Below are 11,028 nucleotides of genomic sequence, written 5' to 3'. Positions count from 1 at the left end.
TCTCTTTACTTTCCATGAAGAAGTCATTCTATTTCATTAAAAAAGAGCAAACAAAAATAAAAATGAGACAAAGTATATAAGCTAAAATGACTTTAACCTTGAATATATAACTTTAAGCCCCGTTCTATATAATATAAATGATAGTTCAAGAGTGTGTGTGAGGACCACCTCACTCAACCTCTGTGTAGTCCACTTCAAAGATGAAAAACTTTACAGGACCACCTTGACTTAGCTCTATTGTTGGTGCTACCAAGTGTAATGCATGGTAAGAACTAAGAAGCCAATGGCATGAAGATAAACATGGGAGAATAGAGTAGGGTGGATAGGGTGGCCCTCCATATGGATCCTCATGGATGTATGGTGTTTTGTATTTGTCTTTTGAATCCTAACATTTGATAGCTTGCGCATGAGCTCATGACTCATGCATGTTCAACTTTATATATATATAGAACAAATTTTCTTTTAAATGTGCAACTGCACTCACTATAAAATACGCAAGCCTCGATATGTTAGAAGTTTTCACAATGCGCTCAAATAAGCACACGTAAAAGACTCGGTGACTATTCACACATATAATCACCATTTACTGCACAATCTTCACCCTAATCTCTAACTCTCACCATTTACATTTTAATACGATGTGAATAAACTACTAGTAACTCGTCCATCAAGTACATGTATCAAAAATAATCGACAAAATATATATAAATTTATGTATATGAAGGAGCAAAACATAAAATCAACCTTAATTAGCATATAAAACACGAATACGATTAGAAAGCTCTTTATTTCGACAAAATTTAACAAATAGGACAAGAACAATTTGGCCAGCAGTATACGACAATCGTAATCCGATCATCCACACGCGCTTCTCGGCCACGTCAGGTCGGGACACAATCTCACATCCACCCACTGTAATTCACTACCACTACCACGGCCAAGAAGCAAGGTCAAACCCAGACAATAAAAGCTTTCTATCTCAAATTTTCTCAATACATTTCTCAATACGCTAGCTTTCATCTAAGCAACAAGCATATTATTTATTTTATAGGTGTACTTGTTTTAACTTTATACACTTACAGAAGCATTTCTGAAAAATAGAAGAGTTTATTTTCATTACTGTGAAGCTGTTACACTAAAGTGATAAATAATAAGAATAATATTTTAAAATTTTGAACATTATTACTGTCAGAAGATATTTCTCCATAATGTTTAATTACATATGTGGGTATCTGATTCTAGAGAGAGATATTATTCTAATCTAATCTCTTTGTTAATTTGCACGGTATTTTTATTATTATTATTATTATTATTATTATTATTATTTATTTTTATTTTTCAAGAATACTAAGACACAACGATCTTATCCTTTCGATTCTTTAAATCGAGCTTTAATCGAAATATCAACCTCAGTGTGCAGCCGCATGATAGAACACTATATAATCAGTAACTTATTTTGTACGTCAAACTGGTGTATAACACACTAATCTCCCAAAATGGTATCTAAAGTTGAGCTTTTCATGATAATCATAATAATAAATTATAACACAATAATAATTATACTAAGTATTCATAATTTTAGTCAACATATGATATGCACTGGACGTGAAACTTTGCTCAACATCACGAAATGGCCACTTTAATTCGAAACTAGGGTTTGGGTTCACTAATAATATGACAAGAATCCTTCATCCTCACCCAATCAGCATCTTGTGAAACCCCTATTGGGCTTATTATGGTTGAGAAACACCACCCTCATTGCCACATGAAATGATGAAAAACGATGCTTCGTTCCTCCATGTCTGGATTATAAATGAGGGCCAAGAAAGCTTTGAATTAAAAATAGAAGATGTTAAGCATGACAAACAAATCAAAATGCATGTAGGCATGTATGGGCACAATCTCACTCTTATGTTTATGATAGCTAGGTGTTGCTTGGATCAGCTCTATAGTTAGGACCCAAAAGCACCTTATTTTATAAGCTAAGTTGCACATGAGCATTTTTATATCGCTAAGCTGCACGCGCTGAATAAACCTCGCCCGCGAATAAGTTTTGACATAATACGCCTTTATTTTATAAACACAAAACACTAGCCTTTTAAGGTAAATAGAGCTCGCTATAAACATTCTACACAAGCTGTTATTTACTAAAACGCCTCATCAATCCAAAGAGATATGATTTTTAAGTAATCGCCATAAGCTACTTCTTTAACACATCCAAACATTTCTCACAACCACGTAAGTTTAAGCTCGAAAACCACACACATCCAAACGATACGGAGCAAACATTCTTAACTTATTCTGGGCAAGCATTCTTTTCTAGTCAGCTTCTGGCACAAAATTAAAACACTAAAAGCTCAATCCAAACAACTCTCAAGCCTGGGCGTGCACCATTCTTCGGCCAGTGGTCTCTTGATGCAGACTGACTCCAGTATGGCTCAGTGGATTTTCAAACCTCGTAGCACTGTCACAAAATTTCCCAAATTTATCAAAAATTCTCTACTTGAAGAAAACACTCTACATCCAATTTGCCATTTTTTTAAAAATATTTCTTATATATGTCTCAATCTTTATTTTCCCCTTCATTGATATGAATACATATATATATATATATATATATATGTGTGTGTGTATATATAATAATGTGAAAATAGTCACTTTGATCAATATCTATATTTATTTATTTTCATTCTTTTCATCCATGCAATTAATGTTCCTATTACCCTGTAATTTATCCCTTGTGAATACATCATATATTATTTTAATTTTTTTATAATTATTGACAACTTACTCAACTTTTGTGTTATGAAAGAAATGAAATACTAATTTTTTTTTTATGGCAGGAGTGGTATATTATTTTAAAGATTTTTAAGTAGCTTTAATTATGGAGTGTTACTATTCATATATTTAAATCATGCTAGCATTTGTAGTTCATTTTATCATTAATGGTAGTCATATTTTTCAGACTTCTTTAAAAGTCAAATAAAATTGTTATGAATTGCAAGTCATTTAACTGGTGACCACTTTTAAAAACGGTGTTAAAAGAAAATCGGTACAGTTTTAATTCGTAATTTAACATGTACATTTTTATTTCTAACTCATAATAATACTAAAATGAATAAATAAATAAATAAACTTACATAATTAAAATTCTTTTTATTTCTCTAAAACAGCAAAAAAAAATGAAGAGGTGGGTAAAATCATTCTTTTTAAATGGTTGGACGTGATGAAAAATTATAATTCAGATGGTGGTCATTTTATAGCATGTGAAAATACATCGAAGTAATCCAATTAAAAATATTTCAATGGAATTAAAATTATTGGGAAATGTGGTTGGAAGGAATTAGTGCACTTCAGTCCCGTTCCAGTGACATTAAATGATTGAAATGAATTTACACCACGAATTTTTTTTTTCCAAAATAATGTATTTATCTTATTTTATTCATTATTTTTAAAAATTTGTTTTTCTGTACCTACACAAGGTTTTGTTGTATTTATAAGATTTATAATTTAATTATATCATTATATAATTAATTTTAAATATTTGTTTTGATGTGTTATTTTTTATTCAATGTTTTGAGTTAAAGTATATATTTTTTTTAATTTTTATGGTCTCAGAGTAAAAAATAAATCTAGTATAAAATTATGTCTGGAATTATAAAATACAAGATTAATATATACAAGTAATGTGACTATGATTCCTTATAATAAAAAAAGAAATATTAACTTTTATGGTAGAGAACTTGAACAAAACAATGTTTGATCTTTTTTTTCACTAATCAATTAGTAAAATTAAGTTGAAAATATTTATATTGAGTAATGTTATGGCCTTCATTTTTTTATTGGATGATATGGTACCAAGAAAGTGACCCTATGAAGCACTAAATGCCAAACCCTAATTTTCAAACAAAATTTTTGATAATGAAGAATGGGCACACATTGCAAGGATGTCTCCTTCCATTTTATTTTATTTTTTTAATTGCATGCATACATTCCAATAATACTTCTCAATAAATCACTAAATTCATATTATATTGTCAATGATTGTATCAATTTAAAATGCTATTAATAACATTTTTTTATATGGATTTGTTTGGATACCGAAAAGATTTAGCATAAGTTAATTTATTAATTTTTTGTATTACATTATACTCGATGTTTGTAAACTAAACTCAAATTATGTGCACCAACTAAATATGGTTTGTATAATATAAATTAACAGAGGATATGATAACAATAGCAAGTAAATAATCATAGTTTTTGCGGTTTTGTAATCCGAAATACATCTAATTAATAATTTATAGTTAATTAGATTTTATATTTCAACATAAATTAATTCTAATTTCATATTTTAGTTTTTATGATATTGGAGTTCTTTCCACACACACTATAGTAACTCCCTATTGGCTAATATCTTTGATGATATATTAAACTTCAATTAACTGCTCTGCTTATTGTTGTGATCACCATGTCCCATAGATAGCAAACACCAATAATAGTTAAATAAATTTATATGGGGAAGAGAGAGAAGATTGAGCCCTAGATTAGTGCATCAAGATATAAAAAAAATTTAAAAAATTAATATAATAAAATAATCTCAGAAATCTAATATAGATTTCTGAGATTGAGCCCTAGATTAGTGCATCAAGAGAAATTATTGAATCTATGATAATATAGATTTAGAAGTCTCTAAATATAGAAAGTTTTCTAATTTTTAAACACTTCTACTTAAGTTCATGAACAGATGGGGGAGCATTAATTGCCAAAATTCTCATTCAAAACAATACTTTTAAAAAAAATTAAAAATAATAAAGTAAAAAATATTGGATCCCACAAAGTATGGGGCCACAAATGCACCTTAATGAATTTTTGTCCCTTGATGGTTTGAGCCAAATAAGCATGCACTTCATTGCCATAATAAAGCTAGAAAAATGGTGACCAATATAGGTAGGATGTCATCTAAATATTACATCAAAGCTAAATGAAGATATGAAGATGCCATTGAGATGATTCTCAAAGAGATATGTAATATGTGGCATTGGTTAATTAAGTTCAAACTAAGCAATTGGAACTCAAGGATTGGTTCATAAAGGATGCATGTGTGTTATTGATTAATTAAAGTTTAAGCCAAGCAAATTGGAGCTCAAGGACACATATATTTTGTGGGGTTGTGAATGGATGTGATTAGGGTGTGGTCCCTTGTTTGAGTGCATGATGGGGAGACAATAGTTAATGAGTTCTGTGGCTAAGCATGGCATTGTTATATTAAAATCAAGGGACAGTCTCATTGAATGGATTGATGAAAACAACATCATGTTTTCATAGGACTAATCAACTTTTTTTTCATGCGCATCAACACGTTCATACTCAGTACATGGGGCTATGTATGTTCTCAGTGATCATCAAATAATTCAAGGCATATCCTACATAAATAAAAATATGTCCATTTTTTTTATTTTATGTATATTATTTTTTTCATTCTCTTGAAAGGCTAAAATGACCAGATTTGGGTGGTTAGCACTTAGTACTAACCCCAAGTCTCCTTGCAGAAGAGAAATGTAGTGAGAGTTTGAATCTCACCTAGAGGAATTAACTTCGAGGGAATTTGGACTATTATTCAAACCCTGATAACCTAAAGTGAAAGCACGCGAGATATTAACTCTACATACGTCTCTTAACTAACCATGGCTTGTCTTTTTTGTCAAAAAATAAAAATAAAAATAAAAAAAAAATCTCTTGAAATGTGTAAGATGTATATTGCATAATTTATCTTAAAAAATTAAGTTGATAGGATCGAAGAGACAAGCTTATATATTTAAATTCATATTTTTTAAATTAAATGATATAGTACTATATATTGGTCACTCGCATAAAGTGTGAGATGTGGTTGTATATATAACAATTTAATTGCATTACCATTTCATAATTTTTTTTAAAATATAAAAGATAATTTCTTACAATAGTGTTCTCCTATTTTGTAACTAATAATTGGATTGCATTCAATAATGCGAAATGAACCTCCATCACAATAGTATGTAGTCTAAGGTAACTTTGCGTGCAAAATTGATTAAGCATTTAGTTGGAGATCTATATCAACGCTCTCATCTAAAATTTATGATGTATAGCATCCGCAAAAACATAATTGAGTTTTCAATATAATTTTCAGACACTGGATTTATTAATGCCATCATCTGATTAAAAAAATATATATAACAAATAATAACTAACAGGATGGTCAAGTGATAGAGATTTAACTCATTTAAATAAATTATTTTAAATTTTAATCTTTTTATAACACTTCTTGCTGTCAAAGTTTATTTTTTTAATAGGATTTTCAATATTTCCTCCTTAATTATTTTAGAGTTCATGGCCACTAAACCCTTTTCATACCTTAGAGAACCAATTTTTGGATTGAGTTTCTCCTTCTAGTTGGACACAAATATGAAACTTCACTTCACTTCTCTATATATTAACCACACTTCATGAAGATCTACCAACCTTTGATCTCAAATTAAGGGCCACTTGCTATATTTATATATATGATAAATTTGGAGCTAGCTATTCCTTTAAGCTTTAATGCTTTTGTTTCTCAAAAAAATAAATTTGGAGCTAGATAATTAATCATGCATGGGTGAGGGCATGAATCCATTGTACTCTTTATTATTATGCGCATCTGATCTCATTTCACAAGGCTCATTCAAATCTATTTAGGGACCCCATCACATTTGTACAAAGAGAGGATGAAGTGACATTAATAAAGGCAAGGTACATATATATATATATGCATGCATGATGAACTTTTATTGTGGTAATAGCATCCTCATGATAGCCTCAAAATTAACCAAAATAAGACAACTTTTATAATGTTACCTTTGCTGTCTGGCTTACCAGTTACCAAAGAGGATCATGTCTTATGTATTTGAGAATATAAAACTTGTTGTATGTCGGCATCTTTTGGTCTTTTAGGCATCATCATCCAGTTAAACATATCCCTCATAAGACCCAAAAAGATGCTTTCCAATACACTCATTAAAAAGGGAAGACCATTAGGGATAGTTAGCAAGAAAAATTACTCTTATATTTTAATAATTTAAAAAAATTAAACTATCCTCCTCCCAACTCAAAAATTAAGAGTTCAAATTTTACTCATACTTTGTCCATATTTTTCTTTAACAAAAAAAATAACAATCAAGTAAGAAAAAATTAAGTTCCTTCACTTTTCGTATTGAAATGTTAATAATATTTCTTTCAATATATTGTTTTTAACAAAAAGAGCATGTAAAAAGATTTTTATATTTAAAAAATAATACCACTAATTTATAGTGTGTATTAAATCAAATAATTTCTTTTATGATTGATAGTTCTAAGAATCTATTGCTCATAATTTTCTTTCATCATTTGGTTCCCTAAAAATTATTAATTCTCAATAAATTCCAAATATTTTTGGATCAAATATTGATCTAATTCTCTCATATGTATGTTTTAAATCATTGATCTGAAGGTAAAATTAACTAAAATTTTCTAATACTCATATAATTAATTTTAGTCACACTGTCATGATATAAAAACTAACGAAGTGAATGTATTTAAAAAAAGTATGTGTAAATATCTACAATTATGAGTATAGCGCAATTAACTTCATATATAATTTTCCGATGTCATGCATTATTGTGTGTATATATATATTTGGCAAAATTAAATAAGCCACATCTCTTCTTATGCTCACCAAAAAATAATTAGTGTCCCAACAAGCACAGTACTTGTTAGGAATATGAGTGGTTTTTTTAATTATATCATGTTTCCACACCTTATGTATGGGAGGACTTGATTTGTCATCCACAATGCAAGGAATCTAGTTGCTAATAGGTTAAGACTCAGTTGGCTAGTACATTAATTATTATGAAAAGAATGACATGGCCACCCTACAGTATAATCCTTGTCTTTTATTACATGTATTAAAATTAAAATGGACAATAGCAAACACCATGGCCCCTTTAGCCCCCATTTCCCATGTCTGTTTTATTCATATCTATGAGACATGATATGCATATTTCTATTTCAAGTTTTTGCATTTTAATTTTGATGTGAAGTTACGAGGAGCAGAGTTAGTGTAATTTTTTTTTTATTTTGGCATTGTTGGGAGGGGCTAGAAGCAACCTGAGAGAATATCAATATCTTTTTCCCTCTATGTAAAATTAAGTTTAATAAAAAACGCTTTTCTGGAAAGACTGTTGGTTGAACGGGAGCGCACCTATGTTTCACTGGCCAGATGCTTTCATGCATTCTCGTTATGCTAATGGTACTATCCGTGAGTTGGAGTATCTTTTAGAGGAACACCCTTTCGCAGCAGTTGCAGATGTTATCCCTATTCGTGACAGAGTGAGAGAGGCTGGGATATCTAGTGGGGATAATAAAGGGTGGAGGCTCACACGTAGCGATATATTTTCGGTCAAGTCCTTCTATAGCTTCTTGAATGATGGCGGCCATCGATGTCCAATTGCGAGTTTCTTCTGGAGGGGTTTATCAATCTCTTCAATTGGCTGGTGTGGCAAAATAAGGTTCTCACTATGGACAACCTTGAACGTAGGAGATGCAACCGGCTTCCTACTGCGACGTGTGTCTTGTGTCACTTGGCGATTGAAACTGTGGATCATCTCTTTTTTCAATGCTCTTTTGCTAGACATATTTGGGGGTATTTTACTCGCCTGTGCCAGCTTCCGGATGCCCCGAGGGACCGGATTGTTGTTTGGGGTGATTGGCGTGCTGCGGTCAGACCGACATGTCGATTGGCCGGGGATCTTATTGTCAAAGCAATTGTGTGGTCGATTTGGCTTGCTAGGAATGATTGCATTTTTAATGCTATTACCATGTCTTCTGACGCTATTCTGTACAAAATTGATCACCTGCTCTTATTCTGGTTCTCTTCAGCACCTGAGGGTACTCGGGAGAAGCTTGACTTCGCGACGTCGGCCATTCGCCGCAGCCTGGAGTTCTTAGATGCACGTGAGGAGGATTCAGGTGGCGACGTGCCAGCTGATGGGATCCAGGAGCCATTCACGGGTTAGATGGTGGGGTGTCCTGTTCTCTGGTGGAGGTCTCCTCTGCCGTTTTGGTGATTGCTGGGGCTGTTGATGGTTGCCACTCCTTGTGGTTTGTTTTGTTTTGTGGCTGGTTTTGTTTGCTCTTTTCTTCCCCCTCTGGGTGATGTACTCTTGTTCTTGTTCTTTCTTTAATTGAAGTGGTTTATCCACCTTTTCAAAAAAAAAATAATAATAAATTAATTAAGCAACAATATCTGATAATATATATATATATCCCATCAATCAAAAAAAACATATTTAAAAATCATAATGGTAGATATGCAGAGGTTGTTGAGAACATTATACAACTGAAATTGCATCACGTAATATGATTACTGATGAAACACAAAATTTTCTTGTTTTACCATTTTTTATATTTTTAAAATCTGCTTAATTTGGTTAATTACTAACCGTTCCTAATACATGTCGTGTTAAGAAAAAAAATTATTTTAAAATAGTAGTCGTTTTACAATATCAAGGCAATATTTATTCTTTTTTTTTTTCAATTTCCTAAATTATATAAATGGAAAGAGTAATATTTATAGTCTCCAAAAAATTACATAGTTCAAGAAAGAGATAGTTTAGTAATTTGGTTGTTTTTTATGTTAAAATTTAAATAATTTAATGTTATCCTTAGTTCTTGTGCAACATCTTTAAATGAACATGTATTTAAGAATGGAGGGAGTATGAATTAATAAATCATCGTATTTGATAGGTCCTAACATAACAAAAAATATATATATATATATGAGGATCGGTTGTCTAAGAAACATTCGTAAATAATTTATCTAGAAAAGTTCTCTCCAAGCTGTTGCCTTAAATGAACATTGAAAATAGGATGCATATTAACTTTTATAAACAGTGTGCAAGTATAGTAACTTTTATGAATAATGCGAGGTTATTATAATTCTTATCAAATCTCAATGTCAACGATCTCATTTTTACCAACACCTAAACCCAAAAAAAATTTCTTACAACCAACGGCCTTTTCATCCACCGGGTACAATCAAAGGGCACTTTGTGCAATACTGTTTATGTTCATTTCTCTTTCTAAATCTATCTAACACTTCAGTCTCTCTACCTTTCATCCTCTGGGAACGTTCTATGAATATCTGTAGAGAGCATATAGGCTATATATATACAAGTGGTGTCGAACATTCACAATTTTTATTATTACACATCAAATATGCATTAGGAGAGAGCCGAACACTCAACTTGTCACATGAGAGCCAAGTGCTTTAATTGCTAGGTCATTACCACAGTAGTTATAATGGGTGCACAAGTCATGTAGTACTGAGGCGATGTTTGGTTCGGGGTAATTGGGGGTAATATTATATTATCCCGGAATTTGTATCATGTATTGTATGTTTTTTTTTTTGTTACCTATAGTAAAAAAAATTATATTTTGATAATTTAAGCAATATTACCGGTAATGTGATTACCAACTCAGTAAGGATAATGTAACATTCTAACCAGAAAGATGAATTTTTTTTTGTCATTATACCCTTTAAATCTAATAAAATCACAAAATATTAATTTTTTAAAAATTTTAAAAAAACAATTCATGTCTTTCCACACATAAGTTTTATATGAAAAATATATTTATAAAAACATTCAGTTAGATATATATATATATATATATGAGATTAATTTTTTTTAAAATATTAAATTGGAGAAAAAATTATATTTATTTAAAATAATTAAGTTTAACTTAATTGATATTCATAAAAATTTAATCTTTTAAATTTTTTTTTAATAATAACATATATTTATTATCATATAGTTTAGATATTTAAAATTAAAATCTTATTAATTTTAATATATTTAGCACTCAATAAATAAAAATACTTTAGTAAAATATATAATATAAGATTCCCAGCTAACCGGATAATGTTACATTTCAACCATTAATATATTGTCATCCAATTAGAAATTGAACATATTCCTA

Source organism: Dioscorea cayenensis, chromosome 17 (assembly GCF_009730915.1).
Source record: "Dioscorea cayenensis subsp. rotundata cultivar TDr96_F1 chromosome 17, TDr96_F1_v2_PseudoChromosome.rev07_lg8_w22 25.fasta, whole genome shotgun sequence".
Classification (NCBI taxonomy): domain Eukaryota; kingdom Viridiplantae; phylum Streptophyta; class Magnoliopsida; order Dioscoreales; family Dioscoreaceae; genus Dioscorea; species Dioscorea cayenensis.
This window is presented reverse-complemented; position numbering follows the sequence as displayed.